The sequence below is a fragment of the Sebastes umbrosus genome, chromosome 21, assembly GCF_015220745.1.
Source record: "Sebastes umbrosus isolate fSebUmb1 chromosome 21, fSebUmb1.pri, whole genome shotgun sequence".
Classification (NCBI taxonomy): Eukaryota; Metazoa; Chordata; class Actinopteri; order Perciformes; family Sebastidae; genus Sebastes; species Sebastes umbrosus.
Window position 1 is genome coordinate 18,735,359 of NC_051289.1, and position 17,137 is coordinate 18,752,495.

Here is a 17,137-nt window from a genome sequence, read left to right on the forward strand (position 1 = left end):
CTGATGAATAAGAAACATTAGGAACTTTAAATCACTGCGGAGTCGTGTTTGTACAACAGCAGATGGCTTGGTTTGTGCTTTCATACGCTGAGGCGTGCCAGATAGGAATGGCAGTATCTCAACCTCTGTGGGAGTGAGCTATCTCTGTACTTTGAGGCCCTCAAGGTGCGAGTGACTGGCGTAATAACTGAGCTTCAGATGAGGACACGGAGAAACATACATATAGCGCTGTGAACAAACAACATTACCGTTTGAAGGACGCTTTATCTTGATTCATTACCTATAATGACATCTGTAAACCTATAGGTTTTATGTGCAAGCCGACTGCCCCATACCACAGTGTGTAGGCGGTATGTCTGGAATGTCCAACCAAAACACTTTTTCCCTGTCTTAAAGAGACAGATCAAAGGGTGTGCGCCCTCCCTGCTACTAATTTCAACCAACTGACTGACACATATTCTGCTGCTTGCGATTAGACATATTGACTCATCCTAAGCAGCAGCCACTATTTGTCTGCCCTTCTACCTCTCTTCTGTCTCTATATTTAGCCCTCATTGAGGTACGCCACTTATCTCACTCGGAGCTCAGGGCCAGGCCAGGCAGCCAGCGGTGAAACTACCACAGGCATCCTCAAAGAGCACAGACCCTGTCGTCACAGAGTCTACCCTTGCGGCTCCGCAGTGCCGTTTTCTCAGGGAAGCCAACCACTACAGAAAAAAAAAACACCAGCTCGAACCGAAGTAAAACAAAGCCGTGCCATTCAAAACCTCAAGTATGCCGTCTCAAGGTGAGGTGCCTCATTCGGCGCTGAGGTAAACGCTGCTGGTTTTGTTAAAACAACAGCCTTCCTCCCACAGAGTCAGGAAGGTCAACTTGAGTGCCTATAACAAAACAAAGGAATTGGGGATTTTTTTTAATGGTTGGCTTGTTTCACAGGCTGCCTCAAACTTGTTAGGCCATTTAGGTCAGGAAAAAACTGTTTGGTTCCAGTAGTTGAGAGATATAACATAGCTGTATCCCCCCACACACAGTCAGTTAGCTGGAGAGGGCACTAGGGGTCCCAAGAGACTGTTTCCTGACAGCTAATGCCAAGTCTCTCCACTACCAAGTGTCAACCATACCAAAGGTGGTCAGTCACATCTAGGACCAGTCATACCCTGGACAGTTTCTATAGATACACAACAATCAGCTCCCCAAAAAATCCCCAAACAACACCCAGTGACTCTTACTCATTGTTCTAAGTTTGCTTAAGGGCAAAAAGCAGAAGCACTAGTATAGACTTCAGGTAAAAATAGCACCAAGTAGTCCTGAGAATTAGTCACTTTTGTTGCAATTTTGTATTTACGTGTGCCATGACTACCAGATATGCAGTGGAAAAACATCTTTTACTTGAGTCAAAGTAGCAATACTGCAGTTACAAGTAAAGTCCTGCATTCAAAATCATACTTAAGCAAAAGTACAAAAATATTCGCATGAAAATATACTTATAGTGCCAAAAGTTAATGTACTCATTACACAGGTACATTTCAGAATCATATATTACATCACTGGATTATAATTAGTGATACATTAAATGTGTACATCACTTTAAAGAGGTCCTATTATGCTCATTTGCAGGTGCTTATATGAAAGTATTCGGTGGCAGCACATGTTCTAGTATACTAGAACATGTTTTAGTATACTAGAAGTGTTTTTTGAACATGTTTAATGTTCAAAAAACACTTTACTTTTGTCATACCGGCTGTGCTGCAGCACCTTTTTTCACCCTCTGTTTGAGCGCCCACTCCACCCTCTGAAAAGCCCAGTCTGCTCTGATTGGTCAGATGACCCACTGTTGCGATTGGTCAACTGAACCAAACTCTTTGGACTCCGCTCCAGCTCCGCTCTAACTAGCTTTGTTTGAGGCCGTGCCGAACTAGCCGTTAGGCAGGTACTATGCAAATGTCTTGCTTGGTGACATCACCACGTTACAGAAGAAAAGGCGGGACTTCACCGAGGCGTGTTCAGGAGCAGTGTTTCTGTTGGGGAGAGTAACTCCCTTTGGCCTGAACTGTGTAACTTTGCAGACCTTATACATGCACAAAAAACTATATAACACACTAAAGGAAAGGGAAAAAGCACAAAAGCATAGGTCCCCTTTAACTAGTAAAGGTGGGGCTAATTTTAACTACTTTATATAACACTTTGTACTTTAATCCATAATATTACATCATAATCTAATTGTTGATTGTGCTTCTGCAATCTGAGTATGCAAAGTAACTAGTAACTAGATAGCTGTCAAACAAAAGTAGTGCAGTAAAAAGTAAAATATTTTCCTCCAAAATGTAGTGAAGAAATATAAAATAGCAAAAAATGGAAATAATCAGGTAAAGTACAAGCACCTGAACATTGTACTGAAGTACAGTACTCAAGTAAATGTACCTCATAACATTCCACCACTGTAGAGATGTTAAATGTTCCACGGATAGATTCAGGCAGCAAATAACAATAACACAGACAGTCGGTTAAGATTATTCCATGGAAGCACTTCAACAACCTGTGGAGCAGCAGAGCTCTTCTTCGGAAACATTTCAGAGGTGAGCCAGAGACAATGGGCTCTTGTCTTCCTAATGACGCTGATCAAGGTTTTAGCACGTGAGCTAATGGGCCTCGGCGGGTCACTCATCTCCCATCTGATGAGCACTTTCCATGATAACACTAATGCTAATGGTGGCTATTGTTCTCTTAATCTGCACGATGACACTTCCAAGTGTAAAGGAAGTCGGTGGTTGTGAATGAGTGTTAGGAAAACTGCACCTCAGAGATTGAAAATGACTAAACCTTGTCTATTATGTGCTTTGCTTATTAGGCCACGTGACTTTATTTCTCAGGGTTAGTCCTAATAGTATCGCCGTACCTCAATGGCACCTAGATAATAGGCTGTGTCTCTGCTGAGGGGAAGTCACAGGCTGTTCTCGGTAGGAATCACAGTGGCAGGCGCTGGTATTTCTCTGCGGGGCTAATGAGCATGGTGATGAGCCACACACATTCTGTTACGCTGGGCCTCCTCGGAGAGCTGCTGCATCTGGCTCCTCTCAGCTCTTCTAAATAAGGCCAGTGGGCTGGTGGGGACCGGCGGGTGTGATCACACCACACACACACTCACACACGATCCACAGCAATGCACCGGCCACCAAGTTTACACCAGCCCATGTTTATATTAGAGGTGAGACAACCCCATCAACGGTAATAACAGTGGTACACCTAAGTGAGACTGAAGTGTTTCTATATGTTAAGCCAGTAAAAGGCATGCTTGGCATGTAGAGGGCTTTCTATCATTATGGATGGCTACATATCCCTCACGCCGTGATGAACTTTTAGACAATTAACTTGTCATAAAAAAAAGTCCTGCAAAACTTCCACAAACACATGCACCTGAACCCTGTGCTACCCACTTACAGTATCTTTGCACCATCCCTCCCTCCCTTGGTCCACCAGTGAAGAGGCCTGCTCCAGTTCTCCAACACTCAGCAGGTCTGTGGTGAGAGAATGCCCACCTAATGAACCAGTCCAGCTACGCTGCACCTGATTCGACTGTTATCAGGCCATTAAATTTGCATTATCAGTCGCTATCAGCACCATAGATGTGGATCATTTGGGGCCTACTACATCTACTACTTTGTAAAAGTGAAAGTGAAACTTAAAAGCAACACGTTCTAACATGTTGTAAAACTGAATGAAACGTTACGTCTTGAACACAAACAAAAAGGCTTGTTTAGATTTAGGCAATAAAACTACAACTTATTTAGGTTTAGGCAATAAAACTACAACTTCTTTAGGTTTAAGCAACAGAACTAAAACATCTTTAGGTTTAGGCAACAAAACTACAACTTCTTTAGGTTTAGGCAATAAAACTAAAACTTCTTCAGATTTAGGCAACAAAACCTCAACGTCTTTAGGTTTAGGCAACAAAACTACAACTTCTTTAGGTTTAGGCAACAAAACCACTTGGTCAAGTTTAGGGAAAAATATTGTGTTTTGGGTTAAAATAACTACGAACACAAAGACAACTACACATTGTTGGTTTCACACATGATGCGTTCTCTGGTCTCCTAGGTGAATACCCTGTGGTTTGTGTCTCATCTGTTGTCCCCAACCTCAACTCCACATGGAGTTTCACACTGTCTATACTACAGCGCCTGACTTTCGCTTCTGTTCCTGTCATAATTACCATGGTCGCTTCTTTCTGTGATCCACCATGTGAATAGATGCTAAAACCTACTAGTGGGTGTAGTAGGCCCCTATTGACCCACGTCTCTGGGGCTTGTAGCGACTGATAATGCCTATTTAATAGCCTGAAAACAATCTAATCGGCTGTACACACAGTACAATCAGGTGACTGAGAAAGCAGCGATGTAGAAGGTGGGTGAGCGGGGGGTGAGAAAAAAAGTAGGTGAAGAGAGGAAACACCTGCTGTAGATTCTGGTAAACCTGCAGTCATGCTTCCTTCTGCTCTATGCTTTTTTACGGTTGATCTGTCACTATTTTTCTCCCCTTTGTCTCATTCAATGCCATCACTTATCAGACCATAACAACAAACTATGTTACCTGAGCTCCACCATGTATTTGGCTCAAAATTATTCACACATGATCGCACTGGAAACCACCTCGAAAACAAAAACAACACCAAAACAGCAACACAAATATTCAGCCCGCACAGGAAAACATCAGCACACACCTGGGTAAACAGTTGTTTCCCTTCTGTTACAGCCTGTTTCAAGTTAAGAGCAAAAACCTCTGTAATATACGAGGCAGGCATCCAAACACAGACCTGGCTAATGTTACATTAGCCTCCGTCAAACCTCGTTGGAGTGTCGCGAGCAAAATGAAATGTCCCTGTCACCTCTGCTGTCAGACTCCATTCAGGCTGCAGTTACAGACTGATAGGCTGTGAAGGCTGCACAGTGGTGTAATGGTCTTCTCCCCCTTTTGATTTTGCCAGTTTGTGTCTAGGGTTGACATTTTGAGCGGAGGCTCTGTGAGGATATTATTAGAGCGACTGCCTAAAGGTATTCAGGCCTGTTTAAATGTAGTCAGTTACATCAGTAGCATCAAACTTCATTACATAGCTCGTGTCCTTTTTCTCCGACCACTTCAGCGCTAATGACAGAAATATGACTGGGCCAGCAGATACTGTTATAGCCCACATGTGTTAAAATCATCCGCCCACGCATTAAGGCTGGACAATAGGCAGATGTATTCGGGGAGGGGGGGGGGGGGGGGGGGTTGTGATAATAATCATTTGTCAAGTGGCGGGCCAAACTGTTGAATGTGTTGTCACACAGCGGAATCTAATTTCACAGCTTGATCCAACTCTGTTATAGATACACAGGGCCGGGTGAGACGGCTGAGTGCTTGAAAGCTATGGCTAACACGCTACAAATGCTACCAGTCTTTCTTTATGCCAGTTGGCGCTGCAACGGTGTCTCACTGTACAGGATCATGCTTTCATTTAAAGAGAGCCTATTATGCGTTTTCCCCTTTCCTTTAGTATGTTATGTAGTATTTTGTGCATGTAAAAGGTCTGTAAAGTTACAAAGCCCAAAGTCCCCCACAGAAACACTGCTCCTGAACTTCCTGAAACGCCTTGCTTGAAGTCCCCGCCTTTTCTTCCGTAACATGGTGATGTCACCAAGTAACACATTTGCATAATACCTGCCTAGCGGCTAGTTTGGCACGGCCTCAAACAAAGCTAGTTAGAGCGGAACTGGAGCGGAGTCCAAAGAGTTTGGTTCGGTTGACCAATCAGAGCAGACTGGGCTTTTTCGGGAGCAGTGTTAATTTTGTTAACGAAAACTATGACAAAATATGTTCGTCAACGACCTTTTTTTTCCAGGATTAAGACGAGAAGATGACGAGACGGCACCAACTTCATTAAACACTAACGGTGATCAAACATGCAATATCGCTGACAAAAAAAGACACAACTAAAATGTAGTTTAAAAACATGGAAACTACCAAAATGTGTCTTTATTTTGGACATCTTCCGCATTCTCTTAAAAATAAAATAAAAATGCTGTATAAAATTAAGAGAAAACATTTTGACTAAAATTGAATGACTTTTTGGTGACTAAAATTAGACTAAAAATGACTTAAATTGACCAAAATTGTGACAAAAACTAATAAGCATTTTCATCTTAAGACAAAGACTAAATCAAAAATAGCTGCCAAAATGAACACGGTTCGGGATACAGGTATGCATCTGAAACATAGGTCCTCTTTAAAATTACATGTAGGGATCATAAATACTACTCAATTCTTTATGAACAAAAATAAGTGCAACAAACATAATACATCCATCCATTTATCGTATAGAATTGCATGGCATGATTTGCATTGTGGCCTAACAGCTGAGCTGGGCCACGCTGAGGTGTGTGTTTAAATATATGCAATGAGCAACAACGGTGTTATCCAACCTGCTTGTGTGGCGCAGGTCTATATTAGGTTAGTGTAGCACAGGGCTGTTGCATTTTAGGAGCAGGTGACTGGACATTCCTGCCTGTATTAGGCCTGACAGTTTACTGTGGGGGAGTACAGAGCAGGGAGAATTACACCGGCCTATGAAGAAGGGAGGGAGACAAACAGTCCTCCAACTGGAAAATCTCATTAAATCCTGCTTGCTTACCTGTACAGTAAGTGTACCTTACTGCACAGATTCATCATCAGTAAATTCAACCCTCAGTTTATTAAGGAGACTTAACATCGTCGTCATCAGCGCTGTCACATATTTACACTCCGTGCGAGTCGAGACTGCGTTTGCTATGTAGATTAATACAAAGTCAGCAGCGAGATGAGATGTGCGAGTACAAACTCAAAAAGAGGGCAGAAGAGGTAAACGGAGGGGAGCTCTGGCAAGGTGGGAGGAGAAGAACCGCTAATGGCTTAAAAAGACAAAGCTGGCCTGTCACATACGATGCTCATCTGAAGTGATGGCTGCCCCGGGGAGGGAGTGTCACAAACTGTCAGAGAGACTGAGGGGAAAGAAAGACGGAGAGGAGAGACGGAGGCTGGGGGAAAGGAGACATAAAAGGTTGAAACAAGGGTGGCTGTTGAGAAAGGAAAATAATAAAAGATAAGAGAGATAGAAACTAAAAGAGTGAGGCCGATGGACAACATTTATGTTGGTGCGTGCGCCTCAGTAAAAGGTCATTGTGGCTCTGCCTGACAGATGTCTCGGTGAGGGGACAGGCCGTAGGGCAACAGGCTTGTACGGACAGGTGGAAGTGCAGAAATAACCCAGAAGTGCCTTTTTGTTTATTGGTTACATCTAATTTTAAAGCCCCCCCACACCCACCATTTATAGCAATCAGCAGGTCAGCACACCTCAGTGAAGCCGTGGACCGAGATCCACGTCGACAGCCTACTCTGGCTTCACTAATTCTGACACTAACGCGCAAAAGTGCAGCGAGAGCTCTTCTTTTTTCTAGGAAAAACCCTCCTCTTTTCTGGCATTTTGACAACAGCTGACCACTCTCTCATTTCTCCAGAATGTCAGCTCTGTCACAAGACACCCGAGGCCAAACGTCCTGCACAACCCCTGACACACACACACACACACACATAATCAAACACACTGCCCCGGGGCTATTGCTCAGTTGTCACAGTGGTTTCTTGTTAGTCATGTGAAGCAGGGAGAGAAAGGGGTTAACGCCGTAAAACCTACATCCACAAAAGCTCTTTTGTCACCTCAGTCCTCCACCGACACAACCCAATCCCCCCCCTTACGTCCTTTCCTTTCTCCCCAGGCAAAGTCCCCGTGTGATCAGGAAGGGTTAGCCCCTTCTCCCCACAACACCAGCCCCCGGGGCGACTACAGCTGAAGAGCAGTCAACCAGCGCCGTTCACACCATTACCCTGCTGTTAAATGACCATGAGGGCGGACTACAGGCGGCCTGTCGGATGGACGGCTACGGAAATCTGTCTTGCTAAACCAGGCGAGACAAGAAAGGGTGCATGTGTGTGTATACATGTTGCAAGACCTTGCCTAAAGTGTGTACAAGGGGGTCAAATTAGTCCCCCTCTCTCCCAGCTCCTCCTTTCTCCACGACTGTAATGACTAAACTATGATTTGCAGAACAAGGGCGGACAGATGAAAAATCACAGCGCGCCGTTGTTAATGCGCCTCCTCAATGCGCCGCTGATTGGTGAAATGGCTGAGGCAGCAGGTAAAACGCAGGCAGTCGCGTATTGATGTATTGACGGGGCCTCTCTTTTGTCCATTACACCCAGAGGTGCTGGGATGGCGCGTGGGCGTGTGTCTGGTTGCCACCGGCCCGGGAGACCATTAGTTCGCCGTGTCAGAATTCGAAGGGGAGTATCGACAGTCCAGCTGGGGCGATCGATAGGCAAAGATCTCTCACTCCCCTTCGCCATCTGTGGTAATGGGCCTACAGTGAGTCAAGCACACTGCTGCTGTGGGACTCTTGTGTCATATCGCCTCGCTTAGTGTACTCCAGCGCTGTAAACGGGAGAATTTTTTTTGCTTTTGAGAGCTGAAGGGCAACACGAGTGAGTCAGCCAGACTCCATATCCCTGAATTGATCGATTGTGTGAGAATAGTTCGGACCAACGCGACTGCCAAACCAAATAATGATGTTACTTTCTGACTGGATGCGAGTTACAAACAGCTGTCTTGTCCTTCATTCAAGCTTAGTCATGTTCTTTTCTGTTCTGACGGTCGCCAGATCCCCGAGGCTGGTGGATGGAGGCCACATCAGGGTTTTCTCGTACGCGACAGCCAACAGGGTGGGGACGTCGATTACCCAAGCACACTGCAATCATTGGCCCGGACTCACGGGACTATCCCATGTGACGTCACCCGTACTGTGAAGTCATTTAGCAGGGAACAGCCAGATGTTTTCTGGGACAGAGCCTCCCCTCTTTTTCATGTCAAGTATCCCCAAGTAGGAACACTTAAAACGCCTAGTTGTCCTAGGGGTAAAACAATCTATAAAAAAGGATGGCTGATGTTCAAGTGACTTGTGATTGTGATCCCAGTTTTTTTATGTATTAAATTACACTACAACACTACACTACAACACTACAACACTACAACACTACAACACTACATTACAACACTACAACACTACAACACTACATTACAACACTACAACACTACAACACTACACTACAACACTACTCCATGTGGGAAGAGGAATCTAGAGATGCCCACTTTTAGTCAATTAGTCGACTAATTGGTCGTTTTGGTCTTTGGGTGCTTTCACAAAACCATAGTGCGTTTGGCTAGTCTGAATAAGAGTGGCATTGATACTTTTGGTTTGTTTTGTATTTAGTCTGGTTCGGTTACACATTGCACAAATTAAAGCAGACCAAAAAAAAAAAAATTGCTAAGCCGGTGTGTACGAAGGCGCAAATTTATATTTTTCGTCTCATGAGCTGCCACTTCTATTCAGGGAATCGCAGACTTTGATATATTGCTGTCCAAGTTTTTACACTTTGACTAAACACTGATCGACTGTGCGCCTGAATCCCTTCTGCTCCACTTTATGATTTTATGAACGTCCATAAACCAGATGTCAAGCAAACATCAGACTTCTGCAGAAGTCCAGGCTCTCTCCCGACTCATGTTAACCTGTCGTTTACCTGTGTCCATCTCAACAAATGGCCACACAGGCAGCCCCACCCTTTGGTTCACTTGGAAACGGTCGCAAGCGGTCTTGGAGCAGTTGATTTGGTCAGCACCAGAGTACAATTACTGCGTTCATAACTGCCCAAATTAACCGGACCAGAGTTTGATTAAAGCGGACTAAATGTTGGCTATTAAATCAACTGATTGATTAGTCAACAAAATCTGAGTGTTACTAAGAATTTCTTTGGTCGAGGACAGCCCTAAAAAAAATCCCTTTTGGTTTGTCTTCTTCCAGGAAGGACAGATTGACAAGGAAGTGGCCCTGTAGCCCTAACACCTGCTTTAGGGCAGCAAACATCAGCGCCGATACAATCAGTAACATTACTGATGCATCCATACACCACTACAGGATTCCACGAGAGCTGCAACCGTTTTGGAAAGGAGAGGAGCTTGCTCTTTGTCTCTCTGGCACTACGGTGGCTGAACTGGGTCAAACGGGGCTGTGTTTTAGCCCTGTGTGCTCCCTGTGGTTCAGGGGGGAATTCCGCTGGGCAGAGCGTGACCCTGAACACTGGCCTTCCTGTTCCACCGCGGCGATGCGCTCCGTAGCCGAGAGGAAGAGGAAAGAAAGACAGATCTGTCCAAGTAACCAGCTCTTCTTCTCGTCACACCACCGTCATGAGTGTGACTTGTGTTGATGGTTGTGTTAGAGCTGACTGTATATATACGTGTGTGTTTGTGTGTGTGTGTGTGCAGCTGTTGTCAGACGGATCAGAGATAACACTCTTGGCTTTTAATAAACTCAGCGGGAGTGTGTACGTGTCGGTGTCTTCGGTGTGTGCGTGGAGCTCGCTGAAAGGTCCTGGGCGTGTGATTGATGGGAGCTTCAGCACGGTAAACACATGCACACACACTTTTACACGCACACACACACACACACACTGGCGGTGGGTGGAGAGAGGGGTGGTCATATGCAGCTATGCTCAGCTAACATTATTCATCCTGTGTTCATCTGTGTGAGCTGAACCCATCGTTCCCCATATTGATGAGCCAGGGAGTGTGGATTAGTCACTTTATTTACATGGCCACACACACACACACACACACACACACACACACATAAAAAGCAGAGAATGGAGGCAATTTATTGCACTTTTTCTTTTGTCTTTCTTCTTTTTGTTTCTACTTCTTATAGGCCTATCTGTTTTCTGGATGAAGGGGTGATTCAGAGAAAAGAAGGCTGGGAGAGGGCGGCTGAGAAGGAGAGAACGGAGGGAGAGAGCAGGCGGAGAGGAGGAGAGGTTATTTTGGAGTCTCTGAACTGTAATCACCACCTACAGCTGCTTCCTCCCAGGTGCTCCAACTGGACATCAACAGAGAGAGAGAGAGGGAGGGAGAAAGTAGAGAACAAGAGAAGCTGGCTCTCCAGAGGAACATGAAATACTCATGTAGTAGATGTTCTGCTGTTTGTCTTGTCTATAATTAGCCCCATGTATCACTAACGCAGCTAAGCTTATTTCTAATATCTCCATTTTTCCAGCGTGTTTCCACAGCTCCTCTCCCGCTGAGCGCCCCGCAGGCAAAGGGGAAGTTTTATCTTAGGAGCAGGAGGAAGTTGAAGAGGCTATCACAGAGCTGACACAACACTTCCAGTACCTGCCAGAGGAGACAGGATGGTGACTACGTTCAGAGGAAGCTAGTCTGGCTGTGGATTACGCCAGACAGAACATGTGACTCGCACAACAACAGCCAATGAGCTACAGGTGAGACCAAAGAATGTGTCACCTGACCCTGAATGGGTCTGCACATTTTACTCTTATTACATTTATTTAGCATGAATTACCATTAGTTGATGTATAAATGTATGTGGAGAACATCACATACAGTGTAACAAAGCTGCAGTGCAACTCTATACTTCCGTCCACAGAAAAAGGTGTTATTAACCACCGAGGCAAATTTGAATGATTAAAAGAAATATATAAAAATAGGTTTCAAAATCATGACAAAATAAGCAGTATTCTCTGCTCTGCATGTCCACTAAAGGCTCTGAAATCATGCACACACCCAGATTGACAGGCACACAAAGTAAAAACTTTAAGTTTTTTTTTTGACGACCCACCGATGCTGGAGTCCACTGGGACTCCTTTACCCAGACTTCTGCTGTGTGCTAATGCCATACAGGTGCGTTTCTAATCTGATAACCTAACACTATTAACTCATTAGCAGGCTCACTTCATCCCAAGACAACATAATGAACCGATGAGTTATGACTTCTTCGATGGCCAACTGAAATGGGTTCAACATGCAGGATGCAGAAAACTTCGCCTTGTCCTGATTACGTCTCAGCAGCTCGTCATAACATGACATCTGCATGTCTAATTCATACAAGACGTGGGTCTTTGAATGCACCATGATGTCTTGCAGGGGTGTGACTCACCAGTGTAAGCATATGAAACCATAACAAGTAACCGACAAATGTATTCCCACTAAATGTTCCACAGTGCTTCACCTATGATGCATGCAAAACATCTTCCACTATGAGGCACAATCAATCACACACCCAACACCCACTCCCTGTTATCCAGTAGGTGTTGCGGTGCGAAGCATTAGAGGCCAGAAAATACATCATACGGTGGTTCACATGGCACGGTTGCACACCAAGCGTCCTGTGCTCAAATAAAACCCCTCCATATGGAAGGTTGCGGGTGCGTCCCTGTGTAAGTCATCCGTGGCAGCCTCCCATTATTGTCCAATAAAAGCAGGTTGGCGCCATGTGAGCCGTGCATGTCACCACCAACAGCCCCGCTGTCTGCTGCACTTCCAGTCTGCACACAGTAACACGGTGGATCCACCAGCAAATTTGGATTAATAACACCACTATAGTGAATACACAAGCCCCCCAGCACATACTGGATTACAGTGAGAGATATAGAGAGTTGGGGGATGGAAGCATACCTGAAAGACAAATGAAATCAACAATGCATTCTCATGTATAATGTATAGGAAGCAGCCTGCCATAGTGTTTAACCAGCACAGATTAGGTATCCTATAGGGGTAGGGAGAAATGGATTCACCTATGTTTTTTTTTTCTATGATTTTGAAATAGAGTTTTTAAGGCCAGAATCAATTATTTGCTTCATTTGAGTCTATATGGGGGTAGAAGTAAGGAAGTTACCGCTTTTATTGTTGTAGTCTGAGTAATGTGTCGTCATATCTGTCAACCAAAACGTACCCTAACGAGCCAAAACGAGGAAGTAGAAGACGGAGGAGGGTCCACGTGGATACGACCTGCACCCTCCCATTTTAAATCCAACGTGGTAAACACTACACATACAGTTAAGTATGGAAACACTTTGGGTTTCACACGTTGACAGGAAAAGCTGCATGCTATCTCTGTCATGGATAGGAAACGTTATCGTATTGCTGCAACGTGTGGTCAAGCCGACCGTCACTCTCATCTCCATGGTCAAATGGGCCAACGCTACAACTGTAGAGCACCCATATACTGACATTTATGTTAAATGCATTCAAACGGCCCCGATGGAGCTGAAAATGGATGCATAAAGAGAACGGAGCTGACGGGAGAAGTTAGAGGAAGTATACATGTGTGACTACGTCCAGTTTTCAAAATAAAGTGTTAAAAAAGGGAACTGTACATACAAAATACAGATACGGAAATACGATTGATTGGATTATATTCACCAGAAGTATAAAACATTGATATATTTCACTTCAGGACATCTCTGACTACATACATGCTGAAAATCAAACATTTTTATTGTAGTAATTAAGATATTTTCCGAAGTAAAAGTCCCTAGAAGTGAATGATTCCAATTTTTCCCATGATCGAGAAAAATCGCATAAATTGTAATATGGAATCACAATACTTGTAGAATTGTAATACTTAAAAATCGCAATACATATCGAATCAGCACCCAAGCATCCTGATAGTATTGAATCGGGAGATAGGTGTATTGTCCCACCCCTGGTATCCTGGACTAAAGATCAAACAAACAGCACAGGAAATGGGCCATTACAATATATATTTTACCTTCCAACTAAAAAATAAAAAAACTCCCCACACTGAAATGCCAGCACAGAAACATACCCCGTACAACCATCAACTCATTCGTGCAAAAATAAAAACAGCAGCAATGAAGCTGCTTTTTCAAAAGCCACCAAAGGTTAATCGCGCAACATCGTCATCCTGTTAAAACTAGCGCTCCGAGCCTGGCCAAACAAAGCTGGCTGATAAGCACGGCGGTGGCATCAAAGCTTTACAGATTAGAGATTACCATCAAATCAGCCCGTACACCGCCGCGATGGACAGGCACCTGCTATTTTACTGTAATGCCCCTTATCCACGGGGCTGGTGAGTAGGGCAGGAAACCTGTGTGTGTGTGTGCGGGTCTGATCTGGACCGCGGTACACAATAGATTTTCATTAATGAGAGAGGTATGAAACAATGGAATGGTGGGTGATATCTGAAGCTTTGCGTGGCCGTGTGTGCCAACATGTTTCTGCAGATGCCAGCTTTGTTACACACATCTGAGGGTTAATATACATCTGGTCTGTGTTCAGCTATGTAACCCCAGTCAGTGCCATTCTAACTGACTATAATTTGTGTTTTTTTTTTCTTTTTAATACACAGTGTTACAGTGGCACAGCGCCAACCTCAAACCTCCCTAAACATACTGTCACAGCGGTGCAGTTTGCTGCCTCTCTGCCCCCGTCACTCTCCTCTGCCAGCAGCAGCGTGAGGATTAAAGGAAAATCCTGACCTCCTCATCCACCTCTCTTTAACGCCTCCGCTCATTTTAAATGGCTCCTCTAAAACTAACTGGCTGGATTACTGCTCAGGTGCTCACCCAATCCCCCCACCCCCGCCCACCTCTGCTCAACACAACACACATTTTGCACCGAGTGACACACATTCCCCACAGTCAAACAGTCAATGATCTTTGTTCCCACGAGGGTCTCCAACCAATAGTACCATTTACTAGGGACAGGACGATACACCTATCTCCCGATTCAATACTATCACGATACTTGGGTGCCGATTTGATATGTATTGCAATTCAATATAACGATTTATTGCGATTTTTTTGACTTTTTTTAACACTAGACCATGGGAAAATCATACACTTCTAGGCACTTTTACTTTGGAAAATATCCAAATGAATACAGTAAAAATGTTTGATTTTCAGCATGTCTGTCGTCAGAGTTGTCCGAAAGTCAAACGGAATTAAATTGTTTGCAGCAAAACCAAAAATCAAAGAATAAAGACATTTCCCTCACAAATTAGTAGTATTTTCTTTTAAATTTATAAGGGACATGTAATGTTTTATACCTCTGGAGAGCATATTTTATTATTTTGAAAACCGGAAGTAGTCACACGTGTATACTCCCGCTAATCAAATCAATCTTATTTCCATATGTGCATTTCCATACTTTTTTTTTTACTGTATGTGTAGTGTTTACCACTTTGGATTTAAAATGTGAGGGTGCAGGTCGTATCCACGTGGACCCTCCGCCGTTTTCTACTACTTTTGTTTCGGTTGACGGATACGGAACGGATATGACGTCACGTTACTCAGACTACAACAATAAAAGTGGTAACTTCCTATTACCTCCGCATAGACTCAAATTAAGCAAATATATTGATTCTGGCATTAAAAATGTAATTAAAAAATCGTAAAAAAAAAACAAACAAACCGTGATACACAGGGGAATCGATGTGTTTTCCCACCCCTACAAGTTACGTTAATTGATTGAGATGCAGTCCAGTGAGGGTTAAAAGAGAAAGAGAGACTGTGGGGATGACAGTCCACAGGATATGCTGATATTCAATTTACCTGCCCCACACACACACACACACACACAGACACACACACACACACACACACACACACACACCCCTCCCTACACCCTCAAAATTCCACCAGCGGGGCAGAAATGCTCACTCCTGTCTGTCTCCCTGCCGGAGTCGCTGGCGTAGCACTTTTCTCCATTTTCATCGCCATTCTTAACCTTTATCTCGCTGCTCTCCTCCCATCGTCTGCTGTCCTCCTCTCTTTATCTCTCCTTTTTCTTTCACGCAGGGAAACAAGGTTGTAAAAGTGGGAGATGCTGATATTGTTTGGCCTGTGTGTGTGTCTGTGTGTGTGTGTGTGCTCTACATGAAGCACTATAGCCTGGGGGCTTATATTGTAAGGAAGATTTTGGCCCGCTGCCAGCTAAATGGCACTGCTGGAGGCATTTGTGTGCACATGTGTACTCGATGAGTGTTATTGTTTTTGTGCCTCTGTTTAACAGTATAACTATTTCAAGATGATTGCGAGCTTCCTCAAATGGGGATTTCAAGGTTTTTTACCACATTTTTATGCCACTTTGAAAGCAGCTTGAGACCAAAATTTAATAAACGAGAAAACTATCACAGCTGTAGACCTAATCTGAACATGGATCTGAGCTGAACACAGAGGGGGTGGAATTCTCACTGGGCTACCAAGAAACATTCTGAAAACCCCAAAAATCAATTTGAATTTTTTAATTTTATATAGAAAACAATGGGAAATCGACGTGAAGAGAGCTCAAACACACTCCCTCTTTGGGGCCATGCCGATTCGCCATACTTTAACGTAGAAAAATGATTAAAAGTTTGAACGGTTCACGAGACTTGGGACTTTATTGGGCCAAGTGGGCATTTTGATAGCTGGAGCGGTTTCCCCGAAATCGCAGTTCACGTTTCGTGAAATTTTCACCGCTAGAGTGGAGGGGAGCTCTAAAATCTTCTGAAAGGGAAGGAAAGCTTGTGCTGGTCGCAGACATGTAACTATAGAATCAAACTGACTTACACATTTGGCTCTAGGAGCCTGAAAGTGAGAGAAACTCCGACCAACTGCCCCATCGGCACTCATGTTAATCCAGACCAATATTTTTTTGAGGACAGCAAAGACTACCAGTTCTCTAACCTGCTCCCATGGACGCATTTTTGACACTACACACAGAAAAACAACATCAATGCGTTCCGCAGAGTCTCATCTCTGAGTATATATATCAAGACTTTTTATGCAACAACACCTATACCCCTGTAGTGTATTTGTGTCTTCCTACAGCCTCACCATATGGTCCGTCATGTCACAAACTGGACTCACAGGTATCAGAAGAGCCCCAACATCATCACCATATCTCATTCATTAGTTATGTACAGAAGACTAGGTAGATACACTCGCACCGCGGCCGTTTGTCTTTCTAATGGAAGGGGGGGGGGGGGGGGACGGCAGCGACTACAGGCGGAGAACAACTCTCATGCTCCTTTAATGGGAATGAATAAAGGATGAGTCGAGGCTCAGACACCAGGTTAAGACGCTGTTTAGCACCTCTGGCCCGGTGCCCAGTGTTGGAGGCAGGGAGGGAGAGATGGTAGCGGGAGGACAAGGAGAAGACATCAGGTAGGATATCAGGATGCATTGATGAGCCGGTGGCATAGATATATTGTTGGTGTAAGAA

General features: G+C 44.3%; 1 protein-coding gene and 1 long non-coding RNA gene across 2 annotated transcripts in view; one reads left to right on the plus strand and one right to left on the minus strand.

Annotated features, from left to right (window-relative positions):
- zeb1b (zinc finger E-box binding homeobox 1b) overlaps positions 1-17,137 on the minus strand; it is a 63,556-nt gene that overhangs the window by 23,565 nt on the left and 22,854 nt on the right. The gene's annotated exons all lie outside the window — the stretch shown is intronic.
- LOC119480366 lies at positions 1,956-13,157 on the plus strand. The gene is made up of 3 exons (XR_005204898.1): positions 1,956-1,966; positions 2,147-2,151; positions 13,009-13,157. It is a non-coding gene; the product is annotated as an uncharacterized LOC119480366 (long non-coding RNA).